Genomic DNA, 22,560 nt, shown 5'->3' with positions numbered 1-22,560 from the left:
GAGGGTATAGCAAGGTTCAGAAGCCAGACAGAAGCCCAGGTGATTTGTACCTAGGAGGCCTAGCAGGCTCTAGGAGCCAAAGAGAAGACACTTACTGAGTTCTGGGTAGGCAAGGAGAGGAGGATGGTTAAAGCAGGTGGAGGGAAGAATTAGCTGAAGAGTCCAGCAATAACATGTGTTTTAGAGTAGTGCCACCTAATAGTTTCTATTCTCATCATGAAACCAGGGAATCTTTAGTTTTGAATTTTCACTGATGCCAGTTTAAAGGTGCTCACTCGTAACTGGGGGACAGGTGATACATATTCACTTGCTAGTGTGCAGATGCTGTGTGCAGTAACCTGGGGAAGCAGACTTGGGCAGATCACCTTGTATTTTCCTTTATTTCTATCCTTTCTGCAAAGCCCAGTTCTTCAGCGCTCCTGTTTGGGGATTTGGGGAACCTTCTTGACCTAATACAGAAATTTGTGCCATAATCTGTAACTCCAAACCCTAGCTAGTTAACTTTGTGCTTTTAACTGTTTTATGTATAAACAAAAGTTTGCACTGAGGTGCTTAGCTGTACGCCTAGGCAGGCCTTCAGAAGCATACATTTGAAAGAATAGAGGGCCTTGGGCTGCATGCAGAAGCACACATATGAAAAAGAGAGGTGTGTACTGCAGACAGACTATTTAGGGCACTACAATCTGCTCTGCTGTCTTCATGAGCAGACGGTGGAGGGAAGAATTGGTGGTAAGGTAAAACAGAGAGACTGACAGAGAGAGTGACTATAGAGTCCATGCTGGCCTCACACACTGAATACTCTCCTTTCAGCCTTTCTTCTATTGGAAGGTGTCTTTGTTCCATATTGTTGAGTCACAGCTGCATTTTGGTCTCACATTTTCAATCAGCCTCAGTAATACTGTGGAGCCTCTCCCTGAGGTAAATCTGATCATCGTTTCTGGGTCTATTAGGTTAAGATCTTAAGACAGACTATCTGATTGACTAAGCCAGATGTCTCATTGTGATACCAACAAAAAAAGGGCAAAGTCTACCTCTTCATAGATACACATGACTAAGTATGTCTTTCTGTTAGTTTACTAAGAATCACCCTGAGTACATCTGCTATAATGTCAACTAAGGACGAAGTACTGTGTTTAGCAATGAGACGCAAGAGTAATAACTAACATTTTTTACTCATTTATCCCTTTCTGAGATTACAATTAATTAGTACGTGTATAATTCCGTTTTACCATTTTGTAGGTATATTATTTTCCTTACTGATGGGGAAACTAAAGTTTAGAGAAATACAAGTCTTATCCTATCTCCCCCTGTCCCCTCGTGTGTGTGCGTGTATAGTGCATCTTTTTCCTAGCCCTGATTTATGTATAAATTTTTTTTGTTTATTTTTGTTTTGTTTGTTTGTTACTGAAGCAGGGTCTCATTATAAAGCTCCATCTTCAAACTCCAAATTCTCCTATCTTTGTCTCCTGAGTGCTGGAATGGTAGTGGGTTACATACACCTAATAGTTCAAATTTATTATGAGAACACTCTTTCTGGAAAGATAGGAGTACAGTAATCAAAGTCTATTTGATTAATCAAGATTGCATAATTGCAGGAAAACTGAAAATATAACACATGTCCTGTTATTAGATTACAGCAGAGAAAGCCTATGCACAATGTGAGTTGCATCAATCAGGAGATGAGATCTCTTTTAGCTTCATCATATGGAGAGATAAAATATCCTGACAGCTGACAAGGATTGTACACACTCACAATCACCTTACAGCACCTGTCTGGCCACCATCTGGCAACTTCAAGGCTTGTGTGGTGCATTGGCCCTGTAGCTCTGACTCTTTGACAGTCTCAGATCCCCACACAAGTACCCCGCACCCTACACTACCCCGTGTACCAGTCTCACTCCTAAACACTAACACATGAAGCCCATCACATGCTTTTTGCCATTGTTGATGTCTGACTCTGTGGCCATTGCTGCCCTCTCCAGTGCCTATAAGGCAACTGCTTATTATTCACCTTCAGTTCAGTGTTGATTCTTTGTTGAAATATTTTGGTTCTTTTTTGTGTACCTTTTATCTCTGTTATTCAGGATTGGTGATATTCTTTATTGTAAGGAGTAAAGGAGGCTAGACATTGCTGATGTATTTTCTATCATATTTACCATATTTTACCATGCATATTATTTTTATATTTCTCTGATAGTGAGAGCTCCAGGTGAGAATCTATGTTTTGTCTGCTCTTACAGCCCCAGTATTTATCAAATTGTCTGGCACACAAATGAAACTTTCTAGGTCATTACTGAGTAGACAGGTAGATAAGAAAAATGGATGTTCATTTGAAAATAGAGTAGCAGTTACTGTGGTTTGGGGAGGGGATCATGACATTTCTATACTACTTAATAGCACATGAAATCTTTCTAATGGCATTTTCATTTCAGGTTGACAACAGTTCTATGAATGAGGTAGATCACTTAGTCAGCAAAACTAAGCCCAAGAATTTAAAAAAAATCAGTAAAAAAAAAAAAAAAGTTGATTTTCTGAGTCTAGTGTTGAGATCCAGGTTGATCCAAGGCTTTCCTGAGGTCCTGGTGTTCGGAGAAATCCAGTTCCTTGTCTAAATTCAAGAATGTTTGGCTGAGCCAATAATGGCCTAGAGTAAGGCCCTGGGGTGGGGAGTTGCAGCATTAGATACAGAGAAATCAACTCTTTCTCCCTAAAGGTTTATGATTATCAGTGTTCTGTCTGTGTCACATGAGATATCCCACATTCTCTTTGTGTAACATTGTTTGATTAGCTTTGACTGACTTACTCCCATTGTATGATAGTTTTCTGCTGACTCTGTTCCAATTTCCCCCTGCAAAAAGTATATATGATTCTGTGATTTCTGTGATTCATTTTTAAAGATTTACTTATTTTATGTAGATAAGTGCTTAATCTGCATATATACCTGAGTGCCCTAAGAGGACATCAGATCTTATTACAGATGGTTGTGAGTCACCATGTGGTTGCTGGGAATTAAACTCAGGACCTCTGGAAGAACACCCAGTGCTTGTAAACATGGAGGCATCTCTCCAGCAGATTCTGCAATTCTGAATAAACTTGTTTGGCATAAGACAGAGCTTGTAAAAGAATTTCTGAATCTGGTTTTCCTACCTTCTTTATTTCTGATATTCTGGTCCTCTCATTTAGGATCCTGACACTGAAGAATGACCTGCTGGTCCAGGTCAGACTGGATTTGACATTCTTTTCTGCAGCAGAAAGCTTATGGCACAGAAGTTGGTTAATTTGGGGGAGCTGATACTATGCACTGTTACTTTATGTACATTCTTTAAAGTGGTGATAAATTCAATATGCTTTAAGGTAATATAATTTAGTCATCAAGGGAAAGATTTTACAACAAGGTATGTAACAACAAGAGAGAGGAAAGATTAAACTGGTGATATTTCATGTTTCTGTGAAAAGTTTCCTCAGGCACTGAATGGGTTACACTTCTAAGGGTTCCAGTTTGGCCCAGCTAGAGATTGAAGCTGAGAAGGGAAGCTCAGAGGCATTTTATTTTATGAGTTACAGCTACAACATGAACACAATGAGGAGTGAATGAAAAGAAGAAATAAAAAAGGAATTCTCCTAGGAATGGTGAAGAAAAAGGTTTATTGTAGAGAAAAGGGAAAGCACAGGCAAAGACAAACATCTGGGGGAGTGAATATGACCTTGAGTCAGGTCATGTGAAGAGAGGAGGAAGGGAAGAGGGAACAGGATTTACCAACCATGAGGTGTGGGCTGGGCCCAGAGATTGGCCAAGACACTGGTATTGCCAAAATGAGTGAGTTATATAGGGTCAGAAGAGCTGTGGGAAGGAAAGCCTAGCCTGGGCTAGAGTGTTTAGGTGAGGGAGAGGTTTATGACAACCAGAAGAGCCCTGTAACAGGTAGGGACTGAAGGATGCTGGGAGAACCTGGTGGCCAGGGTCTGCTTTGATATGTTAATCAACACCTCAGTTAGCCATTTACCCCTGGTTACAGATCGAAAAATGAGAATATAATATGCTGGATTACAGTTGGCAATTAAAAAATATATAGATATAGTTATAGATATAGTTACCTTTCAGTGTACAGAAAAGAAGCAAATTAAACTGATTATAAAAACTAACAAAGATCAACAATCTCAACTAACCAGGACCCCTGAAATCTCTCAGACACTGAGCCACCAACTGTAAGGCCCCCACAAATGGAGGACCTCACCCAAGCCTCGGGAATTCATGGCCACCCCAATAACTGCAAGACCCCAAACTTGATGTAATCAGCAACAGGCATATTTTAATCAGTATACTGAGGTCAAGACCTGTAGCCCATGCAGGGGCAATGGGGTCTGACCCAGGGGCTTTGGAGACAGAGAGAATTTAAAGCCCAAAACCACAATTCAGGGGGGAAACCACAACCCAGAGGGAGTAAGGGAGGGCTATTGGAGAGCACCTGTGGAAAGTCCCAGCCCATTATTCAGTTTGTGACAGGGTAGAAGGAACAGGCTATTCTCTAAGAGCCTATACGTAATCAGCCAAATTCCTGGTATCTAGGATGTACGGGCACGCTGAGAACTCCCAACTCAAACTCTCCTGGTATCCAGGGTGCACAGGAACGCTAACTTGAACTCTCAGCTCAAACCCTATTCAATCTATCTTATGGTCAGTTTTTAGTTCCTGGTACCCATAGCGCTTGGTCACGCTATCTTGAACTCCCAGCTCTGAACTCTATTCAATCTATCATCTATTTTGTCTTGTGGATAGCTAGTTTCCTAGGACCCAGAACGCAGAACAAGCTGATCTGCACTCTTGACTCCATCTATGGAAGGTTTAAAAATTTTTAACTCTTTCACAACCAGGCAGCATACACTAGCTGGACTGCTCCTGTCTAAAAGAACTGCAGAAACAAAAATGGAGAAGAGACTGAAGACAGGAGTCTATCATGGCTGTCCTATGAAAGGGTCAATCCACAGCTGACTGAGATATATGCAAATACACCCAACCATTGGACTGAAGTCAAGGACCTCTATGGTTGAATTAAGGGAAAGTTTGAAGAAGCTGAAGGGGAGGGTGACTCCATAGGAAGATCATCAGTCTCAACTTACCTGATTCCAGGGAGCTCCCAAAGAAATAAGCCACCAAACAAGCAACAGATACAGGCTTGTCCAAGCCTTCCCCTGCTCCCATATATAACAGAGGTCTGCTTGGTCTGGCCTCAGTGGGAGAAGATGGACCTAATCCTCCAGAGACTTGAGGCCCCAGGGAAGGGGGAGGCCTGTTGTGGGGGGTACCACCTACTCCAGAGACAAGGAGGAGGAGGAGGAGGAGGAAGATGAGGAACACTGAGAAAGGGGCCTGGGAGGTGGGCAATGGCTAGAATGTAAAAAATAAATAAACCAAGAAAGTGAATTTTCTTCTCCTGTTTTTCATTTTCTTCAGGTGGATTCCCTTCATGTCCCAAGGCTTAATGCATTTAGAAATTGAACTTTATTGTCAAGGCGAGGATTAAGGCAACTCTCAGTGGAGGAAAGTGCAATATGATTTTGTCACAACTAGACATCATGGAAGATGACCTCTTATGATGTCCCAGAATGTCCCCATTGCTAATATGACATGGATAGCTATCCCTTATAGAAGTACAAATGCATGGAAGTGTGTCTTGGTGATATTGTATACCCTACTCAGCATAAGGAATCTGCTGATGGATTTGTCACTGTTAAGGAATTAAATTCTTGTTGTTCTCACTCATAATCCCATCAAATGGAGCTAATATTAATTTCACTTCACTTTTATTTTTGCAGAAATGCAAATAAATCATCCATCTAAAATATAAGAGGAAGCCGGGCAGTGGTGGCGCACACCTTTAATCCCAGCACTTGGGAGGCAGAGGCAGGCGGATTTCTGAGTTCGAGGCCAGCCTGGTCTACAGAGTGAGTTCCAGGACAGCCAGGACTACACAGAGAAACCCTGACTGGAAAAACAAAAACAAACAAACAAACAAAAAACAAAACAAAAAACAAGTTGAAGCAAATGGTAAGTATACTTTTCATCTTCTAATCATCAAAAATAATTTTTAATATTTCCAGATTTTTCTGCTTTGCACATTTTATGGCACATTACTATTAAGTTTTAATTATTGATTTAAAATACTTTAAGTGAGTTCAAGAAAAAAAAAACCATAAAATTTGAAATACTGACAAGAACAACTTCTGGTCCTATCATTAACAAATATACATGAGTAGAAACCACTTCCAAATGGCTTTTTATGTTTTCTCTTTTCTAAAATATTCTTAGTATTTGTTATTTATAAAAGATAATTGGTTTCACCATGACATTCTTGATTATATTCATCCCTTGCCTTTTTCTTCTCCATTTTGTTTCCTCTGGCTTACCTTCCCCAAGTCACCCCTTTCTACATTCATGGAATTTTTTTGTTTTTGTTTGTTTTAAATTCTGTATATGACAGAAAACAAGCAGAAATTGTCTTTTTGAATCTGGCCCTTTTATTTAGTTTGATAGTCTTTTACTCTAAGAACTTTCCTGTAAATGACATACTTTCATTCTTCCTTACATCTTAAGAAAACCCAATTGAGTGTATATACCACATTTTCTTTGTTCTAGGCTAATTTCATGATTCAGCTGTTGTGAGTAGTGCTACAGGGTGACAGGGTGTTAAAGCATTTCCATTTTCTGCAGACTTTGTTCCATCTGGGTATATACCTAAGGGTGGCATAGGGAAATCCTGTGTTGCTTCTATTTTTAGTTTCTGAGGATTCTCCATAAGTGATTAGCTAGTTCATATTCACAGTAAGAGTATATATAGTTTCCTTTCAGGCATTCATGTCAAATTGTTTTGTTTGCTTTGCTTTGCTTTGTCTGTTGTTGCTGATAGCCCTTCTGACTGGCTTGAGATGTGATTGATGGTACAGTTTAATTTTCCTTGACTTTATGGTGAGTATGTAGAACTTTTTTCATATGCTAATTAGTTACTTGTACTCCATAATTTGAAAACTTTCTGTTGGGTTCACTTGCTCATCTACTGAGGAAGCTAATTGTTTTATTAGCACTTACTTTTAGAGTTTTATATGTACTCTAGATATTAATCCCTTGCCACATGAAGGCTGCAATGATTTTTTTCACACTATGTAGGATTCAATATACTAATTCTTCCTTTTCTGTACAAAAGCTCTTTAATTTTTTGTAGTCTCATTTGTCAATTCCTGATATTATTTTCTAGAATCTGGAGTTCTGATTTTCAGAATGTCTTTTCCTATGCTTATAACCTAAAGTGTTTTCTCCAGTAGCTCCAAATTTTGTCTTGCATTAATGACTTGATTCTATTTTGAATTGATTGTTTATAGGGTGAGAAATATGGACATCCTTTGAAATGTGGATATCAGTTTACCTACCACCTCTTTATTGAAGAGACTATAAATTTTCTGTTTGCTCGTTTGTTTTGATTTGGTTATTTATTTATTTATTATCTTTTTGAGGTCAGGAGTAAAATTTTAAATTTTACTGTCTAACATTTCAGCTATTCCAGTATCCCTGGATTTGGTGAGTGATCAACTGTGTATTTTTGGCAGAGTCATGTTACCTTGTTTGTTCATATCACTTGTTCATCTTTTTAACTTGGCTGTCTGTGTATCTATTAGGATGGGAATCTTTTTTGGCTATATTTGACATCCTTCTTAGCAACTTTTTCTTGTGTGCTCAATCCTTAGTATCCATTGCCAGTATCAATATCCAGTATAAATTATCTCATAAAACAACAGCATCAAAACAATATATATATATAAGCTAGTTACTGGCTTCCTCACAGGGTAGATGCCAACTTTAGGTTGTACTAGCTATAGAAAGAAGCTTCTCTTCTTTTGCATATTGGTACCCATTTCTTGGCCCACTCATTCCACAGCCTCAGTTCACAGTTTTTATACATAGGGGAAGGAAACATTGAATGGTACATGGTATGTGCGATGTCTCTCCTTCTCACTCAACAACTATTTTTAGCAGGGGCACAGTTCTGGAAGCTGTGGAATTTCTGACAGTGGGCTTAGAGATATTAACCTCCACTGTAATCATAAGGAGATGGAGTTCACTACTTACATCAGAGAATAAAACCATCATTCCTGTGTCCTTTATACTGTTACAGTGTGTCTGTTAACAGTGAAGAATTCTAAGAATTTCCAATTCTGACCCTAACCATCAACATGTCAGCATTGTCGCAAGGTATCCTGCTCTTGCCCCCTTGCAAGTATCTCTTGTTCTCAGGTCTTCACAATAAACCAATCTCAAGAAATAGCCCCTCTCCTAAGATAGCACTTAGATACAGCACTCCAGTGTATCAGTAGTGACATCGTTTATTTAAAATCACGATCACCATGTAGAGGGAGTAACTATTACACTAAATTTCTCTACTGAATAAGGTTTGTGATACTTGTGGGGTTATCCTATTGTCAGTAGTGCCCGTTTGACATCAGGGATGCTATCTTACTTCATTCTCTTAAACTCCCATAACTGGACCTGGAGACTATTTGCACTTCATTACATCAACTTTTTATTTCTTAGTCCTAGTTAACTATCTGCTCACCTCTTTCATGTTTTTCTATGCTTTTCTCAATTTGTCTTTTTGGAAATGGCTGGCTTTGTTTACCCTGACTTGTCTCATTTACAGAATATGCTTAAGAAGCGTCTACTCTGTCATCTTACCCACTTTGAAGTAATTGTTTTTTATTAATTGTGCTTTTATATTGGCTTAACATTTTCTATGTAAGTCCTTTTTGATTAGCTTTTTCTATCAGGTCCTCTTCAAATCAACCTGAAATCATGTTAATAATATGCTTATATTTTAATGTGCACCTTGATGAAATGGATAAATTCCAATTATTAATATGCATAACAGGTTAATAAATCTCTATCTTAAAGACTTATGCATGTGTTCTTTAATAATTTGCAACTAGGCAAGGTTCATGCTGATATTATTAAATTTCTGAAGATTATATTCATCAAATTTTTTACCAGAAGACAGTCTTCATTAAGACTAACATTTGAATTTACTGAGGTTAGAAATTGTACTTCAGGTTATATTTTATTTTTATAATTTTATAAGAAAATACTTTGGATGTGTATACTGTAGGCTAAATTTCACTAATGTTCTGGGAACTTTTTGTAACCTTAAGGGGATTTAATATGTCTTTGACAAATTACAAATATTTAAATAATGTCTTGAGCATGCATTCTAAGTAGAAAGTGTGTATGTTACTTTTAAAAATTAGAGAGCACATATGAATAATGAAGAGTAATAGTTCTAAACAGGAGACCATAATTATGGCTGTAATGTTGAAGCATTTTGTCAATGATTGCTATGACTTGAATATGAAACATTTTCTGCAGGCTCATTTATTTGAAGACTTGGCCTCTAGCTGAAAGTGAATTTTGGAGTTGTGGAACCTATAGGTGATATGGACCCAGCTGAAGGAAGTGGCTCACTAGGAGGCAGGCACTGAGTGTTATAAAGTCTAGCCCTGTCTCTGGTTCATGCTCACTGCTTCTTGGTCCACTAATTTACAAGAAATATCAACTGCATCCTCCTGCTACTGTGAACTCTCCCATGACTTCTGCAACATGGTGAATTGTACTATCTCAAGTTCTGTGCCAAAATAAATTCTTCTTTTTTTAAATTACTTTGTCAGATGATTTTGTTAGACAAAAAATTATTGTCATAGTTAGTTTCAGATTGTCAATTTGACACAAACTGAAACATACATAGGAGTAGAGAAATGTGATAAAAGAACTGAGGACATGTCTGCGAGGGCATTTTCGTGATTAGTAATTGATGTGGGAAGGTCAAGCCCACCATAGTACAAACCATGGGAGACTGAACCTAGGCTGTATAAAGAAGATAGATGAAAGCTGGGCAGTGGTGGCGCACGCCTTTAATCCCAGCACTTGGGAGGCAGAGGCAGGCAGATTTCTGAGTTCAAGGCCAGCCTGGTCTACAGAGGGAGTTCCAGGACAGCCAGGGCTACACAGGGAAACCCTTTCTCAAAAAACCAGAAAAAAAAAAAAAAAAAAAAAAAGAAGATAGATGAACTAGATCCTGATAACAAGCCAGTAAGCAGTGTTCTTCCACAGTTTCTGTTGCAAGACTCTGTCCTGAATTCCTGCACTTACTTCCTTCAGTGATGGATTATGATCTTGAAGTTATAAGCTGAAATAAACCCTTTTCTCCCCAAGTCATATATGTCCATTGTGTTTATCACAGAAACAGTAAAGCAAACTAGGGCAGGAGCTAATACAAAAATTGGTACTAAGGAGCAAGGTCATCAGAGTGATAAGCCTGACCATTTTGTTCATAGTTAGAGGAAAGACTATAGCAAACTTTTTAGCTGTGGAATGAAGGAGCCATATAATACTGTAATCAGAGGTTCATAGGCCATTCTAGGGGAAGTACAAAAGGTCAGGATGGAAGGCCAACCTCATGAAGTTTCAAGGTAGTGAACAGAAATTCTCGTGGAAATTAGACTAAGGCTATTCACAGGACATTATGGCAAAGAGTCTGGCTAAATTCTGTCCATATCCTAAACATTTCAATTAAAATGAATTTATGGAACAATTTGTTTTGTTTAGGATATTTCAAGATAGCCAAGAACTCAGACCTTGGTATGGTTTTCATTCACTCCATTTATCCAAGTGTATAATGAAAAGTATACCAAAACATGGAACAAAACGTTGTAAAATGTACGTTTTGGTAAGGAAAGATGCTGCTGACTTTTAAAGTTACATACAAGGCAGGCTTGGACAAGGTGGATATAGACAAAATGAAAGCAGTTTGTAGGGTTGTGGGTCTTGTGTCTGTTTTGCCACAGGGCACGGTCACTTGGGGAGGCAGAATGTGAAGAGTTTGACTGTGCTTATCTCACACAGACCTGGGTGTGTGTTAGGTCATAGGGAAGCACTGAAACACCTTTAGACGGTGGGAAAGCACAGTCTGAGGTGTGGGAAATCCAGAGCTGGCTCTGAGATCCCCATGCTTGTGACAAGCCCAGGGCCATGGGGTTCTCAGGCTCTTGGACATCCATGCACCACTGGGAGTCAAGAAAGAGCTGAGAACAGAGTGGGGCCCACTCTAGCCCAGGGTCAGGGAAGGGGAAAGGAGAGCTCTAGCTGGTCCCATGGTGATTTTTCTTGGCTGGAAGGTGGCATGCTTGGTGGTGGTTGTGGCTAGGAGTGCAGAGAGGCCTTCTATGGGAGACAAAATTTTGGCTCTGTAGGCAAAGACCTTCTCCATGGCTTCCCATGGTGGATCCTGATGAAAAGAGAGTCTGTGGTTTCAAACCATTTATTGTCATGCTGGAAAGTAGATTCGTAAAACCACACCCCACTTCTCAAGGAGGGCCTGAGATTAAATACCTTTTGGAGGGAGTCATGTCTGGGAAGGAAAGCTCAGTGGCTACACCCTCTGGGCCTCTCGGTGCCCCGTTAGCATGGAGATCTCTGTCTTGAACCTATGTGACCTGTGGTCACATCTCTTTTATATGAGAAGCATGGAACATATATTCCAAGTCAGGAGTCTGAAGGGAGCTGGGAGTCACCGAAGCCTCAGGCGTGTGGCCACTCAGTCTCCTGGTCTTGACGTGTTTTACTTTACCAAGCTTCCTGGCATGGTTTTATATCCCACAGTGGCTGTAATAGAGAAATATTATATTTTGTGCTAGGAAACAGGAAAGGTGACTTTATGGCTGTGTCCCACCCATTGAGGTCTTTAAAGTATAAAAAAAATGAGAATTTTTATTTATAAAGGAGAATGCCTGGAAAGACAATACTCTGGAAGTCAAAACCTCTGCATTCAAGTAGAATAATACCACCTTGCCCTTGTTGCCAGCCTGTGGACCCCTATCCTTTGTTCCTGACTCCTCTGTGTGGCACTCTAGCAGGACCTAGATGGCTGGCAGTAAAGGACAACTTCTGCCTCCCCCATCTTAGACCCTGAGCAGTATTTTGGTGCTTCTCTAAAGCCCAGACTCCGAGTGGTACAGGGAGAAACAGTCAAGCACTCCTACATTTCCAGCTGGGCAGAACGGACACATAGAGTAGACCTTGAATGTTGTGGTTTTTGGCCCCAGTTTTCTGCTTCATGTCTCACAGGGAGGTGTGATGTTTCTTTAATTTTTTTCAAAGTCTATTTTTAATGATGGTTCTTAAATGTTTTAACTTCACTTCTAGCCACCACTCACCAGAGGTAGTGGAAAAGAAAGGATACAGGGGAAGTGGACCTGTTTAGAAATGCTTCTTTGGAACAGGTCCCATTTGCATTGTCAGGAAATCAGCACTGCAGTTAACAGGTCAGCAGTGGCAGCTTGATACACTCACAAATACTTCATGCATATGCCAGCAGCCCAGTTTGGTAGAGTGGGGATAGAAAACATGAGTCAGCAATGGTGGCATGACCTATCAGAGACAGACAGGCCTCAGCCGAATCCATGTAAGTCAACAGGAGAGACCAGGGCCAACATGGACACTAGGAGACGGTTTTTTTTTGTTGTGCCTCTCTCAGCAAAGTGAAGATAGCAAAGATGTGAGACCAGGAAGCATTGTACAGCTTGCTCTACAAGAAAGCCCGTCTCAGGGTCCGTTGAGTTCTATTTATACTCCCTCCAAACATCACACGTCCTCCATCAATCTTGTTTCCCCAAGAGTGTCTTCCCTTAGCATCTGAGTCTGTCTCAGCTGACATCATTCTGCCAATTGGCCCAAGTCTGCTGTTTGATTCTAGAAAAACCTTAGTAGTTCTATACTTATGCAAAGGTAGGTACCAATTTGTGCAGGGGAATAAGTGCCATGTTGTTTGAGAAGGGATCAAGTGTTGTTGTCTTAGTTAGGGTTTTACTGCTGTGAACAGACATCATGACCAAAGCAAGTCTTATAAAGGACAGGATCAGAGGTTCAGTCCATTATTATCAAAGCAGGAGCTTGGCACCATCCAGACAGGCATGATGCAGGCAAAGCTGAGAGTTCAACTTCTTCATCTGAAGGCTGATAGTGGAAGAACTGACTTCCAGGCAGTTAGGATGAGGGTCTTAAAGCCCACACCCACAGTGACGCACCTACTCCAACAAGGCCTTACCTTCTAATAGTGACATTCCCTGGACCGAACATATACAAACCATCACATTACACTCCCTGGCCTCCATAGGCTTGTTCAAACATATGAGTCTATGTGGATCATACCTAAAAATAGCATAATTCAACGTACATTTACTCCAACTTCAAAGGTCTTCACAGTCTATAGCAGTCTCAACAATGCTAAAAGTCCAAAGTCTTTCTTGAGTTTCATCTGATCACTTAACAAAATCCTCAAAGCAAGGTAGGAAACCAACTGGGCGAACTCCAAACTCTATATCTGATTTCAAGGAGGTCTTCATGTCTCCAACTACCTTTTCATCTGTGTTGACTGCAACAAACTTAGTTCTCCTGGGCTGGCCACTTCCTGTTAGCAGCATTTCTCAGCAGGTATCTCATGCTGGCATCTCAAACATCTTGGGGTCTCCAAAGCAACTTCAATGTTACAGCTTCTTGTTCCAATATCTGAAATCCACACATGATTTTCTAGGCTCCTCCAAAGGGCTGGCATGCCTTCTCCAGCTCTGCCCTCTATAGCACTCTAAGCTCAAGTTGATCCACTCCACTGCCACAGTTGTTCTTGGTGATCATTCTATGGTACTGCCATCTCCAGTATGCTGGGGTCTTCTGCTGCAACTAGGCTTCACCAATAGCTCATGGCACTATTCATGGTGCCAAGCCTCAACTCCTTAACATGACCCCTTCAGTCCTGGGCTGTCAACTGCAACAGAGGCTGCACCTTCAACAATGGCCTTCAGTGGCCTGTCACAGTGCCAAGCCTCAGCTGCTCTTCATGACCCCTTCACAACCTTCATGCCTTCAAAACCAGTACCACCTGGGTGACTCTTACATACTACCAAGTACAGCTGCAGCATGAGGTACAACCTTGGCTATCTCTGAAACACAGCTTCTTTGTGCTTTCAGAAAATACTTCCCAGAAGATTTCACCTCAGTGATACAGGTCTCTTCTTAATCACCACTAATTTCTTAGCTTCAGCTAACGAGCATCAATTTTTTTAGTAGTCACTTTTATTCTGGACTCTAAAGCCAGAGCCACATGTCTGAAGGTGCTGTGTTCTGTTGCTTACTGGGGTTAGAACATGGCCTCCCTTATTCTATTATCAGGTTTCTCTATTATCAGGTTTTTCTAGCCCTCTCACTGCCTAAGCTTGCCTGTCCTCGAACTTGCTCCATAGATTGACCTTGAACTCAGATCTGCATGGCTCTGTCTCCTGGGATTAAAGGTATATATCACAATGCCTAGATTTAAACTTTTCTTCACCTAGAACTTGTTATGTGCCAAGCTGGCATTGAATTCAGAGCTTTGCTTGGCTTTGTCTCCTGTGATTAAAGGTGTGTACCACCATGCCTGGATCTAAACTTAGATGGGTAGAATCTTGCTCCAAAATCCCTTAATCTGTTATCTCCTAAAACATAGGATTCAGTTCCACTTCACTTTCTGGTGTCCCTTTAATACTTGAACCATATATTTTATATTTTTTCCTTTCTAAGCTTGCTATGCTTGTTCAAAACACTCTTCATGAGACTTAACCAGAGAACAAAGTCTGCTGGGCTTTTTTGAGACCTCCTTCGTCAATGCAATTAATATAAATCTCTTTACCTTAGACATGTGTAGACTCTTCAGAAAAGGGCAAAAAGCAGCCTCATTCTTCACCAAAATACCACAAATACTCTCTGCCACATACTAAAATTCTTCTCCACTGCAACCTCTTGGTACAGTTCATCACAGTTCAAATAACTCACAGCAACATCTTCCATATTCCTTCTAAGATAGTTCAGTAAACCCCTCTTAAAGCATTCCAATGCTTTCCAAATCCAAAGTTCCAAAATTCACATTCTTCCAAACAAAATTATGATTAAGCCTTTCACAGCAATACCCAGTCCCTGGTACCAACTTCTGTCTTAGTTGGGGTTTTACTGCTGTAAACAGACATGATGACCAAAGCAAGTCTTATAAAGGACAACATTTAATTGGGGCTTGCTTACAGGTTCAGTTCATTATCGTCAAAGTAGGAGCATGGCAACTTCCAGACAGGCATGGTTTAGTCAGAAATGAGAGTTCTATATCTTCATCTGAAGGCTGCTAGCAGAACACGAGCTTCCAGGCAGCTAGAATGTACCGACATCCACATTAGCACACCCACTCCAACAAGGCCACACCTTCTAATAGTAGCTCTCCCTGGGCAAAGCACATACAAACCATCACAGTTGTTCAGAACAAACCTGAGTGGAGGATTCTGAAAGGACAGTCAGAATGTTCATGTAATCCACAATTTTCTATAAAATTCCATTATTGATAAAGAGAATTGAACTTCTATTTCAGACTAGAAATTGAATGGAGCGAGCAGGAATCAATATGCTCATTACAATTCCATGTTGCTATGATTTTCTTTCTTCAGAGACTTGAAGTTCTTGCCATACAGATCTTTCATTTGCTTGGCTAGATTTACACCAAGGCATTTTAAATTATTTGTGACTATTGTAAAGGGTGTCATTTCCTTAATTTTTTTCTAAGCTTGTTTATCCTTTGAGTAGAGGAAGGCTACTGATTTATTTGAATTAATTTTATATCCAGCCATGTTGCTGAAGTTGTTTATCAAGTTTAAGAGTTCTCCAGACAATCATATAACCCTATTAAAAATGGGGTACAGAGCTTAACAAAAAATTTTCAACTGAGGGAACTTGAATGGTTGAAAAGCACCTAAAGAAATGTTCAACATTCTTAGTCATCAGAGAAATGCAAATCAAAACAACCTTGAGATTCTACCTCACACTAGTCAGAATGGCTAAGCTCAAAAACTCAGGTGATAGCAGATGCTGGCAAGGATGTGGAGAAAGAGGAACACTCCTCCATTGCTGGTGGGATTGCAAGCTAGTACAACCACTCTGGAAATCAGTCTGGCAGTTCCTCAGAAAATTGGACAAAGCATTACCTGAGGACCAAGGTGTACCACTCCTGGGCATATACTCAAAAGATGCTGCAACATATAACAAGGACATGTGCTCCACTATGTTCATAGCAGCCTTATTTATAGTAGCCCGAAGCTGGAAAGAACCCAGATGTCCTTCAACAGAGGAATGGATACAGAAAATGTGGCACATTTACACAACAGACTACTACTCAGCTGTTAAAAACAATGAATTTGTGAAATTCTTAGACAAATGGATGGAACTAGAAAATATCATCCTGAGTGAGGTAACCGATCACAAAAGAACACACATTGTATGCACTCACTGATAAGTGGATATTAGCCCAAAAGCTTGCAATATACAAGATACTACTCACTGACCAAATGAAGCTCATGAAGAAGGAAGACTAAAGTGTGGATGCTTTGGTCCTTAGAAGAAGTAACAAAATACTCATGGAAGCAAATATGGAGACAAAGTGTGAAGCAGAGACTGAAGGTGGGGCTGTCCAGAGACTGCACCACCTTGGGATCCATCCCATGTGCAAATGCAGACACTGTTGTGAATGCCAGGAAGTGCATGCTGACAGGAGCCTGATATAGCTGTTTTCTGAGAGGTTTTGCCAGAGCCTGTCATATACAGACAGAGGTGGATGCTTGCAGCTAACCATTGAACTGATCACAGGATTCCCAATGGAGGAGTTAGATGGAAGACTGAAGGAGTTGAAGGGGTTTGCCTCCCCATGGGGAGAGCAACAGTACCAACCAACCAGAACTCCCAGGGTTTAAACCACCAGCTTGGGAACACACATGGAGAGACTAGCTGTATATGTAGTGGAGGATGGCCTTGTCAGGTGTCTGCAGGAGAGGAGGTTCTTGGTCCCATGAAGGCTGGATGCCCCATTGGTGGGGGAATTTGAGGTCTGGAAGGTGAGGGTATGTGGGTGAGTGGGAGCACACCCTCATAGAAGCAGGAGGGGGAATAGGCTGAGGGTTTATTTGGAGGAAAATGGAAAAAGGGGATAACATCTGAAATGTAAATAAATAAAGTATGCAAGAAATATTTTAACATATTTGCAATAGACAATAAACAAATATAAATGCTAATTTAAATAGATTTCTTCAAAATCTTTCTTGAACAATCTGTGATGGCAGTGATCTCATATTTTAATAATGGTATCTTTGTTTTTCTAACATGATATATCTCCAGTATACTGTGGCAACTTGAGAGGGAAACATAGTTTTTAGTATGCTTTATAAAAAAGTGGTTTTTTGCCAAATCACTTTATTTGATCTTTGTAATAATACCGCAAGGCAGTTAATTTTCTTACTCTTTCATAGGTAAGTAACGCAAAGGGGATGAGTTTCTTTCCAACCAGCTGTAGTAGCACAGATGTCCAGTGTAGATTTAGAAGTTAAATGAAGTTAGTTTATTTTAAGAGGCAATGAGACTGTTGCTTAAAGGAGCTGCATTTATCTTGGTCATTAATGGAGTATATGTGCAGATGTACATCTTCCATGCGTTCTGATTTGTTTTGTTGCATTGTTTCTCTAACTTATTAGGCCAGGTCTTTAGGTCTGTGGCTTTTTGCTTTGTCCCTGGCCCAAGAGTAAGGATATTTTCATTAGGAGTATTCATGTATATTGAATCCTAGCAGTCCTGGTCCCCTTGTCTCTGTTCCCCACAGTGGTAGGCAGTTTCAAGTTGGTTCTGGAGGATTGAACTCAGGTCCTCATGCTTACACAATAGGTGCTCCTATCTCTGGAACCATCTTCCCAGCCATCCATATAGTATTTCCTTAAAAATCTGGAATTGAGAATCTAGCTTTGGGTTGGGCTAGGTTTGCTTTGCTGCCACTAGTCCACAGCCCAGCCTTTGGCTTACTTCACCATTTCAGTTGCACTTCTAATGCTTGTGTAGACTGTGGCCTCCAGTTTTCCAGGGGCAGAGCTTTGGCATTTGTTGTAGGCCTAACTCCAACCTAACTGTTTGTTCGATTCTCATTATTCATTTTCTGCTGATGGACCCTGACTGTTACTATTGTTATTTATGATTTCTGTTTGTTTGTTCTATTTGTTTTTCTTTTCTTGAGATGGAAATTTGGGATTCTTTTGTACTTTATCCAGAATCCAGTTGTGTAATGGTGAGAATTTTAAAATATCATCTCAGAAAATTATGGCTCAGAAGTCAAGAGCTTTGTTCAATTATTTAGCATTTTTAAGGCTATGAACTAGTATTAGAAATTGTTTTGAACTATTATCTTTGAGACACAGTCTTCATTATGTAGAATAGGATTTGCCCAAACTCACTATATAGCCCAGGCTGGCCTTAAACTTTTGGCAATTTTCCAGCCTCCCCAGCCTCCAGAGCACTAATTACAAACTTGAATGATAATACTAGTCTTACTTCTCAAGTATTATACATAATCACTTTTTTCCATACTTGCAAAGATTTTCATTTGGGGGAATTTCAAATTCTTAGAACACTTACCTGTTACTAATAGTCATTGATAACTCTTTTCAGTATAAATATTAGTGTTTTGGTGGATTACCTGGGTCCAGCCCCAGCACTTCTTTCTTGGTTTCTTTGAGGTAGTGGAGGGGTAAGAGCATTTGCAGGAGCAAGACTCTGTCTTGTGAGATATTTAGGGTTGCTTTTTACTTATAAAGTATTTACAGATCTGAAGTCTATGTCACTTTGCTGTGGTTGCTGACCTGCCTGTCTGAGTTCCTCTGAGACCAGAAACTTCAATCTCTGGTCTTTACACCTTATCATAAAGCAGTCGGGGATTAAGTAAGGACTAATTGTTACAGCCTTTTCCCTCTTGTCCAGAAGCCTCTCCCTTGTCAGGCTTGAGGTACATTTTGAGCAGTAAACTATTGAACCAAGAAAAGAAAGTCATGCTCACAGGAGTAAAACCTTTTTTTTTTTTTTGTTTGATTTTTCGAGACAGGGTTTCTCTGTATAGCCTTGGCTGTCCTGGAACTCACTCTGTAGACCAGGCTGGCCTCGAAGAGTAAAACCTTTTTACACAAGCAAATAAAAAACTCAAAATAAATTCATATAAAAAAATAAATTCATAGACAAATTTATGCATACACATTCATACATCTTCATTCAAACCAGTTGTGTCCAGCTACATACTTACCTCATAATTGCATACTTATGCACACACATACATACTTACATATGTATATGGAGCAAAATATCAAGCACCAGTGCAGAGAGAACTCACTTATTCCAGATGAAAAATGAGCTTCAATCTTTATTACATAGAGAAAGAAAAGGCTTCTAACTTTTTTATTGCTAAATGAATTAAACTTAAGTGTATAAGAAGAAAGCTTTGTTCTTTTTACTAAGACTAAACCTAATTTGCTATTAAGAAAAGACCTGTTCTGTTCATGGTCAGGAGAAGCCTGTCTGCTGCTTCTGCTCTCTGCAGCTTCTTCTTTTTTCCTCTTTCCTTCTGCATTCTGCATATTGCTCTATTAAATTTTTAAGTTGTCTTATAATTTCTAAAGTATTCCTCTCTACATTTTCCTTTTATCTTGCTCTCTCCTTCTGCTCTGATGTAACAATTCCCTTGCTCCCAATGCCTTGATTCCTAATGCTATGTTTCTAATGCTATACCTGCCAATGTAATCTGTACTAATCTTTTGTACCTATTCTAAGAGAATAGATCACATGGTTTTCCAAACATCCTTGTTTTTTTTTTTTTTTTTTTTTTTTTTTTTTTTTTTTTACAAAAGTTCTTTAGAAGTTCAAACATAAATTCAAATTATAAATTGAATAAGAAGTATATAAGACTCTGATGTCCTGGAATTCCATCTGGATGCAGTGGAGACACAGCGTCAGAGGCTTATCAATTTACTCTTCCCCCCACCCCTCTTCTAGTATCTCAATGCCCATAATCAGCTTGAAGAAGTTAATGAAGAGTCAGTGCCCCTATTCCCTGGGCTTGGGGACTAAGGTGATTAATATTGGTCTGTCTTTCTAGGGAAAATTAGTGGTTTTGTTGGAACAGGGAGGATTAGCTAGGATTTATTGCATAGCCATAACCTATTGGTAGAAATCTGTATAATTATTATCAAGATGAAGTTATAATTTCTTAAATGGTACAAAATTTACTTTGATCTCAAATTTAAGGTTTTCATTGGTACAAGCCTCTTATTAATATAAAAATGAGATGAATATTGATACGCTCATGGGCATTGTGCCTGTATAACACATTTAGGAATACAATGCCTAGACCCAGCCCTTTTTTAACTTTTTTAACTGATTTGGGACGGTCAACCTATGAGTTAAGGGACTATAGCAAATTCATATTTTTGAGTTTAGTGTTAGGGTGTTTTCCATATTTTATTTAGAAATAGCTGAGAGGAGTGAACAGACAACAGTCCTGGTTACCTTACATGAATAGTTGGTTTTCAAAATGTCAGAAGTCCACAGAATTGATGTTACAAACATTTCTATATTAATGTTCATTTTGATTAGAGACCTGTTTGCTCCTGACAGCTTCCTGTCTTGGACTCTAAGAAGAAACTGAGCATCTTTGGAGTTACTCCAGCTGTGGGGAGACAGCCACTAGGCAAGAATTGCCCCTTTCCATCTATAGACAAATTATTGTTCAGAAAAGGACACACTTGCAGAATAGTCGACTGATTATATTTGCCTAGACAGAGTAATCAGCCCTTAATAATTCTGCATCACTAGGTCTGTCTGATGATTCTGGGCCAGAAGGCTGAAGATTTGATGCTCCAATGTTCTGTAGTATAGGGACTGTCCAGGTGTTCAGCGGTCTCTATAAATTGGCTAAGTTTTAGAAGCTATGCTTTGTGCTTCCCACAATTATAGTTAACTCAGTCATTCTGGATCTCTGATGGGGTTGAAAACTTATAGTCTCATAGCCAATCCTGGCTATTTACTTTGAGAGAAAAGATTTCAGTGGATGGTCTTCAGCTGACATTCATTCTAAAGCCAAGAAAAAAGCCAGGTTCAGAACTAAGTGTTAAGTTAGGAGAGATGACAGAGGCTCTGGTTAGTCAACAAGATGATGGACTGGGTATCAGGACTATCTTGTACCTCACTGATACAAATAGGCATAATTATGCTCTAATTGTATTTTGAGAGAAAAGTTTTATTTTAACAGGAAGGGTGAAATGTAGGAGGAGCTAAGGGGGAAGGAGTACCGAGAGGAAGAGAAGGAGTAAGGAGAGGAGAAGAAGAAGAAGGAGAGGAGAAGCTAGGTGATGAGAGAGAGAGAAAGAGAGAGAAAGAGGAGGGACATGGAGGCAGATGTCCACGTGTCTCCACCAGTCAAAGATAGTTGATATATCTAGGTTGGGTATTGGGTTACACTTCTGATTGAGCAATACCAAATTTTAAATACAAATACAATTTTTAAAAAATTGTATAAAAGCAAAAAGGAAAAGGGGGCATGGGATATGTTTTTCTAGGGAGGGGAAATGGTGAAAGGGGATGGCATCTGAAATGTAAATAAAATATCCAATAAAAAATATAAAAAAGAGAAGTATATAAGAAAGAATGTTTACATGCATAAATATTAGGAGCAATTATCTGGCTAAACATTCATTATCTGTCACTAGTTCTATACATTCATGGAGAGATAAAAACCATAGTTTTTTTTGCCTAAGGTATTAGTGAAGTTTTGTATAGATAAACCCAGTCAACATTTTATCTTCTGTTCCTGCACCTATAGTAAATCCTTAGTTTCCCCCACTTTTTTTTGACTTTTGGTTAATTGCTTTTCAACCTCTTGGAATATGCTCTGAGTAGTAGATGACCGCTTGCTAACTCAGAAGCAATTAATTTGTGATTCTTGAAGACTGGCAGAGTTCTCAATGTAGTTTTGAGTAGCAGAAAGGATTTAATAGCACGTCGATTATAAAAGAGCTTAATAATTACTAATGTAATTTTAGGAATTCTTATAGAATTATCATTAATAATTAGGAAATCATCTCTTTGTCTATATAGCATTGCTACAAGGAAGTACATCTTTGTTGTTCTGCAGAGATCTGCTCAAAAGGGTGGGCTGATACCTAGTGATTGTTAAATATATGTAATAATAGCAGGAAAAGTGTATAATAGCAACAATATTTCCTAAAATGTAATCTTCTTAGCCTTGCCTAGAGAAACTAATATGTCAGTAACTTTAACAGTACATGGGAGAACCATCTCAAGAAAATCAACTGCTAACTTTTTAGTTTCTTCTGGACAACTCCTGATTATTGTACATAATCAGTGGATTATCCACTGATTATCTATAATAACTATTAAGATCCTTTCCTGTCCTCTCAAGTCTATTTGACCATCCATGCTTGGTTAGCCTTAGTGCCCAGTGGTGTCTACTTCAAGAAAGAAAGTTAAATGTACAATTAGTTTTGGTTAAGCATAACTGATGTAAAATATCCTAAACTATCTCCACACATTCTGATGTTTTTCAGTTATCCCTTGTTCTGAAACATTCTGGGTATACT

General features: G+C 39.4%; 1 pseudogene; it reads left to right on the top strand.

Moving 5' to 3' along the window:
* LOC143438350 (lipoxygenase homology domain-containing protein 1-like) overlaps positions 1-22,560 on the top strand; it is a 149,312-nt pseudogene that overhangs the window by 59,515 nt on the left and 67,237 nt on the right.

The sequence above is a fragment of the Arvicanthis niloticus genome, chromosome 25 (assembly GCF_011762505.2).
Source record: "Arvicanthis niloticus isolate mArvNil1 chromosome 25, mArvNil1.pat.X, whole genome shotgun sequence".
Lineage (NCBI taxonomy): Eukaryota > Metazoa > Chordata > Mammalia > Rodentia > Muridae > Arvicanthis > Arvicanthis niloticus.
The sequence above is the reverse complement of the archived record's forward strand: the minus strand, read 5'-3'. Positions and strand labels throughout refer to the sequence as shown.